Raw genomic sequence first — 15,652 nt, 5'->3', positions numbered from 1 at the left:
CCTCTGTTTCCTTGGGGAATGATTGCAGCCAGTTAGCTAATTGGTTTTGGGAGGTGGCCTGTCCATGCACTGCAGAGGAAATGTCTGTTTTACAGTTTACTATAAAGAGGATGGATAGACAGATAGACAGACAGACAGACAGACAGATTTGGGCGGAATGTTATTATGATGGCTGAAAGGAGCCCTCACCCCCATGCCATTGCAACTTCAGTGTAGAACATCAGTAATAATTGCAAATGGGAAATCCATTATAGCGTCTGCGGGGGGAAGAAGCAATGAAAACATTGGTAGAATATACTTAGATGGTGTCCGTTTCTCCCTTAACCGCTTGCCTAGTGCCCTGTGCACAGCTGAATAGTTTTTAAATGGGTAAGTGAAAGTGGGTTTATGTCCTTAAATGGTTTGTTGTTGTTGTTGTTTTAAAAAAGTTGTCACGCATGATGATTTTGGGAATCACGCAATTCGTTATGCATCTCAGCAAATTGCCACAAAGGACGCAGAGTACAAATGGGGGGAGGGGGGAGAAATAAATCCAAATAATAAATTCAAAACGACAGGCAAAGTACCAGCAGTTTCAAAATCCAGAGTTCTGACGGTTAATAATACAATTCCTGGGGCCAGACTATGAATCAGCTTTTCACCAGCCTGTTGGCTTCCAGAGATTTTGGACTACAACTCCCATCAGGCATTGCCAGCATAGCCATATACAGTGGAACCTTGGGTTGCGAACGTGATCCGTGCAGGAGGCACGTTCGCCACCCGCAGCACCACATCTACACATGCGCATGTCGCAATTCGGCACTTCTGCGCATGTGCAAAGTGCGACTTAGTGCTCCTGCGCATGCGCGAGTGCCGAAACCCGGAAGTAACCCCTTCCAGTACTTCCGAGTTCGCAACCCAAAATCACGTAACCTGAAGCATCTGTAACCCGAGGTACCACTGTCTGTGAAAATACGCATTTTTGTGGGAGAAATTGCTTGCTTGTTAGGAAATTAGCACCAAAACGCTGGTGGGTTTTCATGAGGATTTTTCTTCATTTATTGAACACGTGAAAAAATGTGATGAGCTGGAAGACAAGGAAGCCGCAATGGGCAAATTCACCCAACCCTTCACCAGAAAGCCTGTTTTCCTTGGTCTCATTTTGTGCTTTATTGATTTGGTGCTGCGCACAACACAGGCTCATCTTGGTTCAAGGCTGACCGCCAAATCTCCCTCCGCAAAATGGGACAACCCCATTTGCAATATAGGCAGAGGATGTATATAATCGCCTTCCCGCCCCCGTCTTGCTCGATGCAAGTTCCCTCAGCCAGGAAACATAAAATTCCCTTTCTATAGGAAGCATTTCCTCTTCCTGCCAGGATGTTTGCCTTTATAGCTGCTGCCTTGTGTTTTCCACGACCTTGTGGGGAAAGAGGGAGCTGATAAAAGGGGTTTCGTCCTCCCACCGTGCAGGCTTTTTTGCAGGAGTCAGCTGACGGGGGTACCCCACTTTTTCAGGGAACTGAACCCCATGGGGGCAAGAATCAAGATTGCTGCCCCACTCAACCACGATGTGGGGAAATCTGTGTGCTTGCTGACGTCTTCACCCTTATTGTTAAAGTGGCAGATAGAAAGCTCCCAAGCAGTCAGTTTGATGTCCATTAGTATTAGTTTTGGTTTTCTGTATTCCGCATGTTAAAAATGAAACCGTAACAGCTTGCAGAACACCCACGAGTGGGACTTGAAACAACCATAGTAGTTTAGAAGGGTTTACTAACTCTTCTTCTTTGGCGATCCCTCGTAGCCGAGTAAGATTGTCTTCCATAAACACGGTTTTAACAATGAGTCCATAAGTGGCTGTGGAGGCCAATTCTGAATCCACACATCCTTCCACAGTGGGGACACAGGTTTCCGGGCAGGAGTTGATCACGGTGAGGGTTTGCCAAGTGTGCCTTCCTCTTAGCGCGTTTCTCCCTTGCATCCTGCGTTCGAGCATCTTCAAAGCCCGTGACACCTTTGGTAAAGGCTGTTCTCCAACTGGAGCGCTCACAGGCCAGTGTTTCCCAATTGTTGGTGTTTATACTACATTTTTTAAAGATTTGCCTTGAGAGAGTCTTTGAACCTCTTTTGTTGACCGCCAGCATTACGCTTTCCATTTTTATGTTCAGAATAGAGTAGTTGCTTTGGAAGACGATCATCAGGCATCCGCACAACATGACCAGTCCAACGAAGTTGATGTTGAAGAATCATTGCTTTGACACTGGTGATCTTTGCTTCTTCCAGTACACTGGTATTAGTTTGCCTGTCTTCCCAAGTGATGTGTAGACATTGTTGATGCCCACAAAGAGTAATTTAGTACAGTGTTTCATTGCCAAATAGAAATTAACCATGAACAGCTTCTCTCTAAAGTATCCCCTCCTCTTTTCCAGGGATTTAAGGGTGTGGAAAGTGGTGTTTTACTGAGTCAGGTCATTGGTCCCATGTATTGCAGTATTGTCCACCAGCATTTCCAGGGTTCCTCTCTCAGTCCTACCTAAAAATGGTGGGATTAGAACCTGAGACCTTGTACATGCAAAGCAGATCCTCTACCCACTGGGCTACAGCCTTTCCCCCACCTACAATCCCTATGATCCTGTCATCCGACCTCCCCGTAAACTGGAGAAGGGGGAGAAATTCGATTGTAGGGGTGAAGCTACAAAATTTGCAGTTTCTGGGACCGAAAACACAGCCCCGTCCTTTAAACGTCACACTTCTCTGGGTGGTGCTGTTCTCCAACCAAGTAATTTGTACAAAAATGCATATTTAAGTGAAAACAGCATACCCAAAAAGTGCATTGCACCCGGGGGAATCGTTTTGCAAAAATGGATGTGTTTGGCAGATGTGCATGTAAGAATGTGCGAATTAGGAGAAATTTGCACTCGGATGCTGAGGAATTTTATCAAAATTTGATGTGGGGGTTGCAACGTAAGGCTAGAAAAATCAGAAATCAGAAATGGGGAGGAACATACAGAGATTCACCCATCATAAAATCACATAATTGTAAAAACAAAAAATTTTTTCCCTTCCAGTAGCACCTTAAAGACCAACTAAGTTAGTTCTTGGTATGAGCTTTCGTGTGCATGCACACTTCTTCTGTCACATAATTGTAGAGTTGGAAATACCCTCAATGCTCACGTAGATCAGGCTTCATCAACCTCGGCCCTCCAGGTGTTTTTGGCCTACAACTCCCATGATCCCTAGCTAGCAGGGCCAGTGGTCAGGGATGATGGGAATTGTAGTCTCAAAACATCTGGAGGTTGAGGAAGCCTGACCTAGATCAACTCCCTACAATGTGAGAATCTCAGCTAAATAATCCTGCACAGGTGGCCATCCCTACTGCAGACTTGGCGCAAACAAATCCGGATGAATGCTCAACAAACAGGTCATCTGGAAGCAACCTCGGTTCCTTTTTTTAAACACCTGGTGAGTTGAAAGGTTCAAAGAGCCATCTGCTTTTGGCTTGGTATGAGTGGCAATGAGCGAGGCATTTCTCAATTCATAACTGAAAATGAGTCACTGGGTGCCGTTGAACAACAATACTCCCTGGAAAGGCAGTAGCTGGGAACGAGAGACAGAATGTGCGTAGAAAAGATGTTCTTTGCAAGATTCGTGGTAAGATGGACTCTTCCTTCATCCATCCGCCTCTTGCTAGTCTTCTCAACCCTCTCCAGGTGTGGGATGAGATGAAATTTGGGAGCAGGATGGAGGAGAGAAACCGTACAAGGAAGAATCCAGGAAAATAGTCCGGGACGGTATTTGTGTGTTTGTTCAAGTGTCTAAGAAAAGATTTCCTGCAAGCCCTGAAGAAGAAGGAAAAGCTTTGCCTAAATATAAACAGGTTATTCTGTGCAAGTGTTAGATGGTTCCTGTGGAAAAGAGTCTGGTTTGACAGCCAGTTGACTGGGGTCTGCGCTCGAGGGCAGTCCCCACGCAGCCTCCCTTTGCTGCGATAGTATGAGATGGATCGATCCAGAAATAAGCAGGCTTTTCCTTCTGCTTGGTTTCCAAGTCTCCATTTATTGAATGGGAGTAGATACCTGTCAAAACAGGCCAAACCTTACGCCAAAGAATAAACGGACATAAATCGGACATCAAGAATCACAAGACAGAGAAACCAGTAGGAGAACACTTCAATCTCCCAGGACATTCTATACAAGATCTCAAAGTAGCTGTTTTACTACAAAGGAATTTCAGAAATAGACTGGAAAGAGAAGCTGCTGAATTGCAACTCATTACCAAACTTAAAACCATGGAGAGACCTGGTCTGAACAAAGACATTGGATTCTTATCTCATTATACATGACAAAGCCATTTTTCACCTTCTCACCCCTTGCTTTTTCCTGTAAGACCTATTGCAGTCGTTAAGAGTCGTCAACAGGCTCATCACAGCTATCTGCCAATCACCCATTCCCACCACCCTTCTGAGTAATACCCCTCCCCACCTTCTCACTATATAGAGGGATCTGGCAACTTCTGTTTCAAGTGTATCTGAAGAAGTGTGCATGCACACGAAAGCTCATACCAAGAACTAACTTAGTTGGTCTTTAAGGTGCTACTGGAAGGAAAAAAATTTTTTGTTTTGACTATGGCAGACCAACACGGCTACCTTTCTGTAACTGTCAAAAGATGTGAGAGGCGAGATAAATTGGAGTTCTGTGACTGCGTTTGGTCATAGCGCTAAACTAGGATTGAGCCTTGCATGATGCTAAATCATAGTCTTCCCTCCTCCTCCTTAGGTGAAGCTGTGAGGAAGAGATTGGAAGTGTTCACGTTTCCCCCCTAACCACAGCTTAGTGTTATATCCGAACCCAGACAAGCAGTTGTTCGTCTTAACTGCGGTTCAGGGAAGTAAGCCAGCGTCAAACTGTGGTTTGCAAAGTTGGGTTGTTACAGTAAACCGTGGTCAGTTGCCATTTAGGGTTGAGGTGTAACACTAAACCGCAGCAAAGCGAAAGCAGAACTGAAAGAGTCCTGTCACCTTGATGTGGTCTTGAGGGAGAAGGAGACACAGAAGCTCACGGGTTTTTTATGAAACATCGCAGCAAAGACCTGTGGCCCTCCAGATGTTGGAATCCAACCACATCTGGAAGGTTACCCAGTTCTGCGCTAAACAAAAACATAGCATTACACCCAGTCCAGGCCAGTAGTTTGTGTGTTTCTCACAGAGCTTTAAAAGCCTCTGGTTCCCAGTAGAACCATGAAAGGCAAGTCAGAGTCATCTTGATGCCGTTCTTCATATTTGTAGCTCCTCAGATAGAAACACCGGGGATATTCCTCTGGCATATTGGAAATCGGGTTGCTTAATAAGTCTGCTTTACAGGCTCTCAAACATTTGACCTGAGCTTTGATTTCAAAGCAAAGCTGTTTACACAACCCCTCCTCCTTGCGCTTTAATTAAGACAAATTTGCGAAAACTGAGCTGTGAGGTGGCTGAGATCCAAGGTTTTACCAGCTGACCTTGCAGGGAGACTCTTAGCTTAGGAAGGGGGCAGGCAAGTTTAGCTCTCTTGTTCGGCATTCGAGCATCGGGGAGGACTATAGCTCAGCAGTAGCCTCGCATGCGGAAGGTCCCTGGTTCAGTCCTCAGCACGTCTAAGTAAAAAGAATACAAATACAAAATACACATTAGGGTTTTCAATAAAAATCAAGGTTTGTTTTTCAAAAGCCAAACAGTTAAAAGTATACATTATAAGCTCAAATTACGGATTGAAATAAGCATCAACTTTAAATGTCTGGATAGGTTTGCGTGGCAAGTCCCCTCCCCCATGTGAAATGAAGACACCGGACACATTATTTAAGGTTAATGGGTGTAAAAGGCCACAACTTTATTGATTACAGGAATTGGAAGGTATTGGCCTTAGGCATTGGCTCCTATCGACTACCCGGCATGGAGACCGGGAAGGGTTATCCACCAACCGTGGGAGTCCTGTTGAAGTACGCCAACTAGGATCCCACGGGTGTCACCGCTCGGGGGCGTGCTGTGGGCCCTCACCTCCCTAGGATTCGGACAGGGCAACGCCCCCCGGAGTCCTCTACCGAACTACCCTTTTCATTGGGGGAAGGTGATGGCGCTTCCTCCCCCCCTTCATTACCCGTGTCAATGCCTAACCGCCAATACCGAGGAAGTTGTGACGTTTGCTATGAGGTAGGCGAAAAAACCAAATGGCTTGAAGTGCGCCAAGTGGAAAAATTCCTACCAGGCCCCTTGCGGCGACCAACCGGAGCCCATAGCAAGGTCATAGCTAGCTAAGCCTAAAGGGTGGGTGGGATGGGAAAACCAGGCAGCTGGAAAGGGCAAAGGGGGCAGTCCCCGGGCGCACCGGCCTTAAATGGGCTAGGCCACGCCTCCCCACCCCGCCGATTGGCAGGCTAGGTCGTAGGCACACCCGGGGATTCTCTCGCGGGGGCTAAGAGCCAGCCCCCGCATGTGTGTGGGGGTGAGCCCGCAACCCCACCTCCTCTCCAGCTCAGAAGTGGCTTTGCCTATAGGCACTAAAAGAACACAGTGACGGCACCTGCTTAATGTCAATGGGCAGGGAGTTCCAAAGAGTAGGATAGGAGCTGCCACACTAAAAATAATACGCCTTAAGTGTGCTTATTTTCGGATAGATTCTGCCCCACGGTGCTTTGTGTGGAGCGGCTGAGGGGAACGAGCACATGGCGTTCTGTGGGTTTTGCATGAAAAGAACTTAGAGTTACAAGAAGATTTGCACAGGCCAGTCCTTGCGTCTTCAAAAAAACGCTTTCCAGTTTCACGACCTTCCTATCTCCCTCCGCTGCCTTATTTACCCATATATTACAGGACAGAAACCCTGTCAATTGTCATGCCAGGATGAAGCGCTGTCAACCATAACAGCGCATTCAGCATCTGAAGTCCAAAGGGATCAAAAATAGTAGGAAAAAATCTTGACTAGACTGAAATCACTGAGTGGCAGCAGGGCTGATTCTTTGGCCTGAGTTAAGCGATTTGTGGGCTTACATGTTTTCTTCATCAGTTCCTTCCCCACCTTTCCCCCCCAAAATTTTTGGGGGTGTTATCTGCTGGTTTCAGGGCACAGGAGGGTGTGCAACTTCAGTTCTCCCTCTCAACCATGAGACCAAGATGGGAACCCACCTTGAATTTAAGCAGGCACACGTGCCAGCACTTTACCTCCATGTTTAAGTCCCAGCTGAAGAACCAGCGTTTCGTGAAATGGAGGTCAAGGCTGGACCAGCCACAATCCTCTTTGATTTCCGTTTTTGGTCACGTTGTTGGCATCCGTCTGTCTCGAAAGACAATGGAGTTCGCCTCTGGGGGTGACAGCGTTGACAGCACTGAAGTGACCTCTCCAGGGCACAAGCCTGGGCAGTGTGTAGAGATTATTATTCTTTATTTATTCTTATTTTTTATTATTCATTATTATTATTATTATTGTACCTCGGGTTACATACGCTTCAGGTTACAGACTCCGCTAACCCAGAAATATTATCTCGGGTTAAGAACTTTGCTTCAGGATGAGAACAGAAATCATGCTCCGGCGGCACGGCGGCAGCAGGAGGCCCCATTAGCAAAAGTTGTGCTTCAGGTTAAGAACAGTTTCAGGTTAAGAACGGACCTCCGGAACGAATTAAGTACTTAACAGGAGGTACCACGGTATTACTATTATTTATACCCCACCCATCTGGCTGGGTTTCCCCAGCCACTCGAAGAAAACCCAATCGTCATTTACTCCGATTCAGCAGTAAACGGTGGGTTTTCGGGGGGGGGCAGCAGAAGTGTTGGATGAGCCGTAAAGGTAAAGGGACCCCTGACCGTTAGGTCCAGTCGCGGACAACTCTGGGGTTGCAGCGCTCATCTCGCTTTATTGGCCGAGGGAGCCGGCGTACAGCTTCCGGGTCATGTGGCCAGCATGACTAAAATGCTTCTGGCGAACCAGAGCAGCGCACGGAAACACCGTTTACCTTCCCGCCGGAGCAGTACCTATTTATCTACTTGCACTTGACGTGCTTTCAAACTGCTAGGTTGGCAGGAGCAGGGACCGAGCAACGGGAGCTCACCCTGTCACGGGGATTCGAACCGCTGACCTTCTGATCAGCAAGTCCTAGGCTCTGTGGTTTAACCCACAGCGCCACCCACATCCTCTTGGATGAGCCCTAAACCCCCTTTTTTTACCATTTCTGCAACTGGTTGGATGTCTTGCTGCTTTAGGGGGTCATTGCTCCCCCTCCTTCCACACCTAAACCTACAAGCTCTAATTTTATCTCTGCCAATTCCTCAGCGGTGAAAGGGAGATGATGAGGTCAGCAAACGTGTCTTCCCTGCCTATGAATATTTCACCGGCACGATCGCCCAAGGTTACCTTAGCGGTAAGACGGACAGCGCTGCCTCCCTGGGAATTTGCGAGATTTTTAAAAAGCGAATTATTAAGCGTTTCCGCGAAGCTGCTCCATTCATTGTCGGGCCGGCGAGTGGTTTTGCCGTTGCCGTGGCAACGGCTACAGTTGCTCAGTGGGGATTTTGAAAAGCTTCCACCCGTTAATTAAGGAGCACTTTTTTGGGGGGGAGAGAGAATCCTTTTCAGAGAGAAAGCTCGTAATTTTAGACGCCTTCCCATAATGATTTGAACACAAAGGTCACCTCTTGTAGGGTGCTTGGGACGGAAGATAAAAGTTTTCAACCTTCTGAGACAATTTTAATTAAAAGATTTGCCCTCCAGTATTATTATTATTATTATTATTATTATTAATAATAATAATAATTTTTTTAGGACTCATTTTGTTTTTCCCCTTTATGTGTACACACGTCTATTTAAAAATAAACTCCGATGGGAAGGTCATCATCCACCTCCTCTCTGTTTGTTTTGGCCTGGGATGCCATTCCACGCTCCTAGAAAAGTTCCCTAGGCCTTTTTTAAAAACTCTCAGGGAATGTCGTGGGTGCAAATGCCTTGGACCCCCTCCAGGTTGTGCAGAAAGTCCCCTCAAAGGATAGGCTCAAGATGGCTTACAATTTGGGACCCCCCCTCCCTAACAGCTCTCATTTGTTTCCTTAGTCCTTGGTAGCTCCAGAATTAGAAGTATAGATTTCTTTTTTTCCATTCCGGGATTTGGTTTGGGAGTTGTAGGCCCTGTGCGTGTAGGAGTAGGGGTGGATGGATCTGACCGTTGCGGTTTCTCTCTGTTTTTTTTTGCTTTTCCAGCCTAATTTCAGTTTGCCATTTTTCCACCTCCGTGTGTGCATTTTTAAAAAGTCCTTGTCAAAAAAAAATCCATCGGCATCTGAGTGACCATTTCTTGCCCTGTACGAATTTTTGTATGCAGTTTTCCCATGTATCTTGCGACATACAGTGGTACCTCGCAAGACGAAATTAATTCGTTCCGCGAGTTTTTTCTTCTTGCGGGTTATTTGTCTTGCGAAGGACGGTTTCCCATAGGAATGCATTGAAAATGGCGGTGCGGAGAAGGGCTTTTCTCCCCACCGCAAGCCTTCAGGACAGGTCCGGGAACAGAGGAGAAGGTGCGCAGCGCTTCTCCTCTGTTCCCGGGGCTTGCGGTGGGAGGAGGGTTTTTCCTCCCCACCGCCAACATTCAGAACAGCATTCTGAATGTTGGCGGTGGGGAGGAAAACCCTTCTCCCACCGCAAGTCTTCAGGACAGGTCCGGGAACAGAGGAGAAGGCGCGCTGCGCTTCTCCTCTGTCCCCGGACCTGTTCTGAAGGCTGGCGGTCCACCGCCAGCCTTCAGAACAGCCTTCCAAAGGCTGGCGCGGGGAGGAGGTCTCTCCGCCCCACCGCCAGCCTTCGGAACAGCCTTCCGAAGGCTGGCGGGGGGAGAAGGTCTCTCTGCCCCACCGCCAGCCTTCGGAAGAGGTCCGGGGACAGTGGGGAAGACGCGCTGCGCTTCCCCGCTGTCCCCGGAGATTTCCCTATGGGCTTCCATCTTGCGAAGCAAGCCCATAGGGAAATTCGTCTGGCGAAGCACCTCGAAAAACGGAAAACTCTTTCTTCTTGCGAGTTTTCCGTCTTGCGAGGCATTCGTCTTGCGAGGTACCACTGTACGCACATTTAACTTCTGCACATTCAGCTTTATGCTTTGGACACCCAACAAAAAAATTAAAAGGGGATGGAAAGGGGGCAGGACATGTGGGGGGGAGGGAGAGACTTTGGCAATCCCACCCACCATCAAAGTCAATGTGTTTTGACTATACACAGTTTTGGTTTTATGTGTTATCCCCAGAACGCAACCTCAGTGTACGTTGAGAGTCGTGTGTATAATGCATTTTGTCCTTTTTTTTTTTTTACTATTTACTATTTTTACTATTTACTATTTTTATAATAATAATAATAAATTTTATTTATATCCCGCCCTCCCCAGCCGAAGCCGGGCTCAGGGCGGCTAACAACAATAAAACAATACAAAAGTACAACACAAACAACACTCTAAAATCATTCATTATAAAATTAATTAAATTCAAGCCACTGGCCACCATTGGGCCAGAGCTCCGCGAAGATTGCCGAGGGAGGGAGTCAGGCTGTGCCCTGGCCAAAGGCCTGGCGGAACAGCTCTGTCTTGCAGGCCCTGCGGAAAGATGTCAAGTCCCGCAGGGCCCTAGTCTCTTGTGACAGAGTGTTCCACCAGGTCGGAGCCACAGCCGAAAAAGCCCTGGCTCTACTTGAGGCCAGCCTAACTTCTCTATGGCCTGGGACCTTCAAGATGTTTTTATTTGAAGACTGTAAGTTTCTCTGTGGGGCATACCAGGAGAGGCGGTCCCGTAGGTACGAGGGTCCTAGGCCGTATAGGGCTTTAAAGGTTAAAACCAGCACCTTAAACCTGATCCTGTACTCCACCAGGAGCCAGTGCAGTTGATATAGCACCGGATGAATGTGATCTCGCAGCGAAGACCCCGTAAGGAGTCTCGCTGCAGCATTCTGCACCCGCTGGAGTTTCTGGGTCAGTCTTAAGGGCAGCCCCACGTAGAGCGAGTTACAATAATCCAGTCTGGAGGTGACCGTCGCGTGGATCACAGTGGCTAGGTCAGGGCGAGAGAGGTAAGGAGCCAACTGCTTAGCTTGGCGGAGATGGAAAAATGCCGCCTTTTACTATTTAAACCTCTGGAAACCCTTTAAAAACAAAAACAAAAATCCACCCAACTCCACCACAATTGCTACTGCAAACCACCTCTCTAAAACTCCCAACTTTTCCCTGGACTCAAAGACTTCTGGGATTGTGAGATGCTGTTTTTGTGCAATTTTGCCCCTTTTGTGCCGTTTGCCAGTTCGCAGCAATGCGCAAGTGTGTGGTCGCGCATGCCTTGAATGCGCATGGGGAGTTGTCTGTAATTTTAGATGGAAGTACTGATGGCTATTGTTTTTACTTTTACTCGTATGTTGTTTAATTGATTTCTAAAATACTGATAGCTAAAAAGTAAAGGACCTCTGGACAGTTACGTCCAGTCAAAGGCGACTCTGGGGTTGCAGTGCTCACCTCGCTTTCAGGCCAAGGGAGCTGGCGTTTGTCCACAGACAGCTTTCCGGGTCATGCGGCTAGCATGACTAAACCGCTTCTGGCGCAACAGGACTCCGTGATGGAAACCAGAGTGCACAGAAACGCCATTTACCTTCCCGCCGCAGCAGTACCTATTTATCTACTTGCACTGGCATGCTTTCGAACCGCTAGGTTGGCAAGAGCTGGGACAGAGCAACGGGAGCTCACCCTGTCACAGGGATTCGAACCACCGACCTTCTGATCGGCAAGACCTAGGCTCTGTGGTTTAACCCACAGCGCCACCCGCGTCCCTATATGTAAGTAGTAAGTTCTTAAAGCTGGTGTACGTTAAGTCCCTGGAGCATGTATGGGGAGGGAAATAGGATTGAGCGAGTGAAGGGGCATGCTTGAGATAGTTGGTCAGCTAGCCTTAAAACTTCATATTTTGATTTAGTGATTGTGAGCACTCTCTGGTGAGATCAGGGGGCTTCAGGGTTGGAGAGGGTGTAAATTTTGCCCTACCTTTTAGCACCTCACCTGGTGGGGCAGAGCTGTAGCAGTGACCCACAGTGGGAGGGGCAAAGTGATAGTGAGGTCAGGGCTGGGGGGAGGAGTTGGACGTCACTGTGCAATTCGTCACCCCAAAAGAGGGTAAAAAAAGATAAAGGACCCCTGGGCGGTTAAGTCCAGTCAAAGGCGACTATGGAGTTGTGGCGCTCATCTTGCTTTCAGGCCGAGGGAGCCGGCGGTTGTCCACAGACAGTTTTCCAGGTCATGTGGCCAGCATGACTGAACCGCTACTGGCACACGGAGGACCGTGACGAGTGCCAGAGTGCACGGAAACGCTGTTTACCTTCCTGCCAGAGCGGTACCTATTTATTTACTTGCACTGGTGTGCTTTCGAACTGATAGGTTGGCAGGAGCTGGGACAGAGCAACAGGAGCTCACCCCATCGCAGGGATTCGAACCGCCGATGTTCCCATCAGCAAGCCCAATGCACAGGATTTCCCTGTGATAATATCTATATCACACTTATATATGTGCAGTATATGATATTATCATGTGATATATGTGATAACATATATATAGAAGCAAATTTGGAAGGAAGGAAGATCACCCAGCCCTTCAGATACAGAGCTGTCCGCTGTATAGCAGGATACGTGCCCATCCCTGTTTAATAACCCCCAAGGTCAAATATTTAATTCTACTATAAAAAGCAATGGTGTTTATGACTTGTGAGTCTCAAGGTATTTGCAGGCTAAGCCAGTGTTATTTTCAACCCAGCAGGCTATTAATATGCTGGCAGCATCTTTAAATGTCAGGACGTAAACTTTTTATTTCCACAAGTACCAGCGAGGGGGGTGGCAGTGTGCTGCTGAGATGATTTGGAGGGCTGGTTAGGCGAGACAAACGTGCAGAGCAGAGGCAAAGGGGTGGATCAAAACCCAGGAGAAGGAAACATCAAGAATTGTGGTGCGAAAGGTCTCGGTCAGGTCAGGTCACGGTAGGACAGCATCAAGCTTAGGTTACGGACAGGTGCTTCAGGGTCCAAATAGGGCAATAACTTTCCATCAGTCAGTTTGAGTTTTGTGACTGTTTCTAGAATATTGCATATGATCATACGTGGGTACATTCTGTAGGGATGGATTTAGGCACTAGGAGAGAATATATTGTTATCGTCCTTCCTTGCTCACATGAGCAAGTACCATCTTTTGCAACTTTAAACGCGGAAGTTAAGACAAGGTTGATATAACCTAGAAATATAATCCACGGTGCTTGGAAGGCAGACTGGATTTTCCCTGGTGTTAACCCCTTTAATGCATCCCTACCCCCCCCCCACTTAAAAATAACATGTGCACATATGCACACATACAGTGGTACCTCGGGTTAAGTACTTAATTCGTTCCGGAGGTCCGTTCTTAACCTGAAGCACCACTTTAGCTAATGGGACCTCTTGCTGCCGCCGCGCCGCCGGAGCACCATTTCTGTTCTCATCCTGAAGCGAAGTTCTTAACCCAAGGTACTATTTCTGGGTTAGCGGAGTATGTAACCTGAAGCGTATGTAACCTGAATCATATGTAACCCGAGGTACCACTGTAGTGTTTTGTGAAGAAGTAAAAGTAGTATTTACTTACAGAATCTGTGTCTTGAAGCCACAGTTACAGTAGCAAAAGGAAGGCAGGTTTATAACAGGGGTAGGCAACGTAAGGCCCGGGGGCCGGATCCGGCCCAATCGCCTTCTCAATTCAGCTTGCGGACAGTCCAGGAATCAGCGTGTTTTTACATGAGTAGAATGTTTCCTTTTAATTAAAATGCATCTCTGAGTTATTTATGGGGCCTGCCTGGTGTTTTTACACGAGTATAATGTGTGCATTTATTTAAAATGCATCATGGTCTGAGGGACTGGTTTATAACTACTATCTAAGTTACAAAAGTACAAAATCCTAAATTCAAAATGGTGGTCAGCTTGGAGGGATGATGCCGAAAGAGAGTTTCCAATACAAGAAGGAAGTATGTAGTGTCACAGTTTCCTGCCATGGCAGACAAAGGAAGTGACCTCACAAGAGTTCTCTCTAGCAAACATTACAGGGAAGCTCTGTGACCCTCGGCCCCTTCATATGCCTATCTGGGAAAACATGGATTGTTGGTTTGACTGCAATAATGTCCCACACATTGAACGTGTGGCCAGCTGCACATCTGATCTGTAATATACATTCATTCCGTCGGTTTTTGTGTTGATTTTTCGAATTCACCACCCGTACAGTGATTCACGCAAGCATCTTTGCAGACTCTTTGTACATGTGTACAGCACTTGTCATGTGTGAACAGAACTTCCCCTCTTCCTTCACTGTAACATGTGGTTTCATCTGCTCGTTCGAGTCATTTCCTAGGATCTCATTTCCTGGAAGAGAGTGAGCGGGGAAAGGGTCTATTTCACCCAGGTCCAGCTTGTGGGCTTCCCATTGGGGCATCCGATTGGCAGTTGGTCCCTTACCTTTCCCGCCCCAACCTGGCCACAGTGATCCATGAGACGGTCATCTCCAGGCTTGACTACTGTAACTCGCTCTACGCGGGGCTGCCCTTGAAGCTGTCCCAGAAACTCCAGCGGGTGCAGAATTCTGCAGCAAGGCTCCTCACGGGGTCCCTGCCATGGGAGCATATTCACCCAGTGCTTTTCCAGCTGCACTGGCTCCCGGTGGAGTACAGGGTCAGATTTAAGGTGCTGGTTTTGACCTTTAAAGCCCTTCACGGCCTAGGACCCTCGTACCTACGAGACCGCCTCTCCCAATATGCCCGCGGAGGACCTTAAGGTCCATAAATAGTAACACCCTAGAGGTCCCGGGCCCTAAGGAAGTCAGATTAGCTTCAACCAGAGACAGGGCCTTCTCAACACTGGCTCCGGCCTGGTAGAACGCTCTGTCTTATGGGGTCCTGCGGGATCTGATTTCTTTCTGCAAGACCTATAAGACAGAGTTGTTCCACCTGGCCTTTGGCTTGGAATCAACTTGATCCCCTTCCCTCTTTCCTTTCTCCTTTCTCCTTCTGTGATGGAACTCCCATTTGGGGACTTACCTGGTTTTTCTGGCCCATGTAGGTCCAGTCTGGATAGTTGGCCTTGGTGAAGACTTGACGTTTTCATCCCCCCAAAAGTTTTTGATTTGCGTTCCTACTGAAATGAGGCTGCATTTTAATGTTGTATTTTAATCTTGTTTTTAAGTTGTATTTCAATCAATTGTTTTTAAACCGGTGTTAGCCGCCCAGAGCCCGGTCTTGGCTGGGGAGGGCAGGGTATAAATAAAATTTAATAATAATAATACTGTGAGAAGAGGATGCTGGTCTAGAAGGACTATTGGCGTGATCCAGCAGGCCAGACTCTTCTTAACATCCTTAGGTTCTGTGCTCTGTGTCCTGGCAAACCACACCACAATGGCTGTCCTGAGCTCGATGTCGGAAAGTTGGGATGTCGGAAACAAATTCCGTAGGGGACAATTCATGCCTAATCTTTTCCCCACCCACTATTTTTTCCTCTTCCAGCCAAGCTCTGAAAATGGAAGAAGCAGAGGGTGGCAGTCAATGAGGGAAGGGCATTTGCAAACAGAATTGGCAAAAACCAGGAAAACTTGATCCTCGCTTGTAAATCTCCCCTCCTGCGTTCGCGTTAACTGTTAAC

General features: G+C 47.5%; 1 protein-coding gene across 1 annotated transcript in view; it reads left to right on the top strand.

Moving 5' to 3' along the window:
- GAB2 (GRB2 associated binding protein 2) overlaps positions 1-15,652 on the top strand; it is a 149,808-nt gene that overhangs the window by 28,125 nt on the left and 106,031 nt on the right. The window lies entirely within an intron of this gene.

The sequence above is a fragment of the Podarcis raffonei genome, chromosome 4, assembly GCF_027172205.1.
Source record: "Podarcis raffonei isolate rPodRaf1 chromosome 4, rPodRaf1.pri, whole genome shotgun sequence".
Taxonomy (NCBI): domain Eukaryota; kingdom Metazoa; phylum Chordata; class Lepidosauria; order Squamata; family Lacertidae; genus Podarcis; species Podarcis raffonei.
This window is presented reverse-complemented; position numbering and strand designations above follow the sequence as displayed.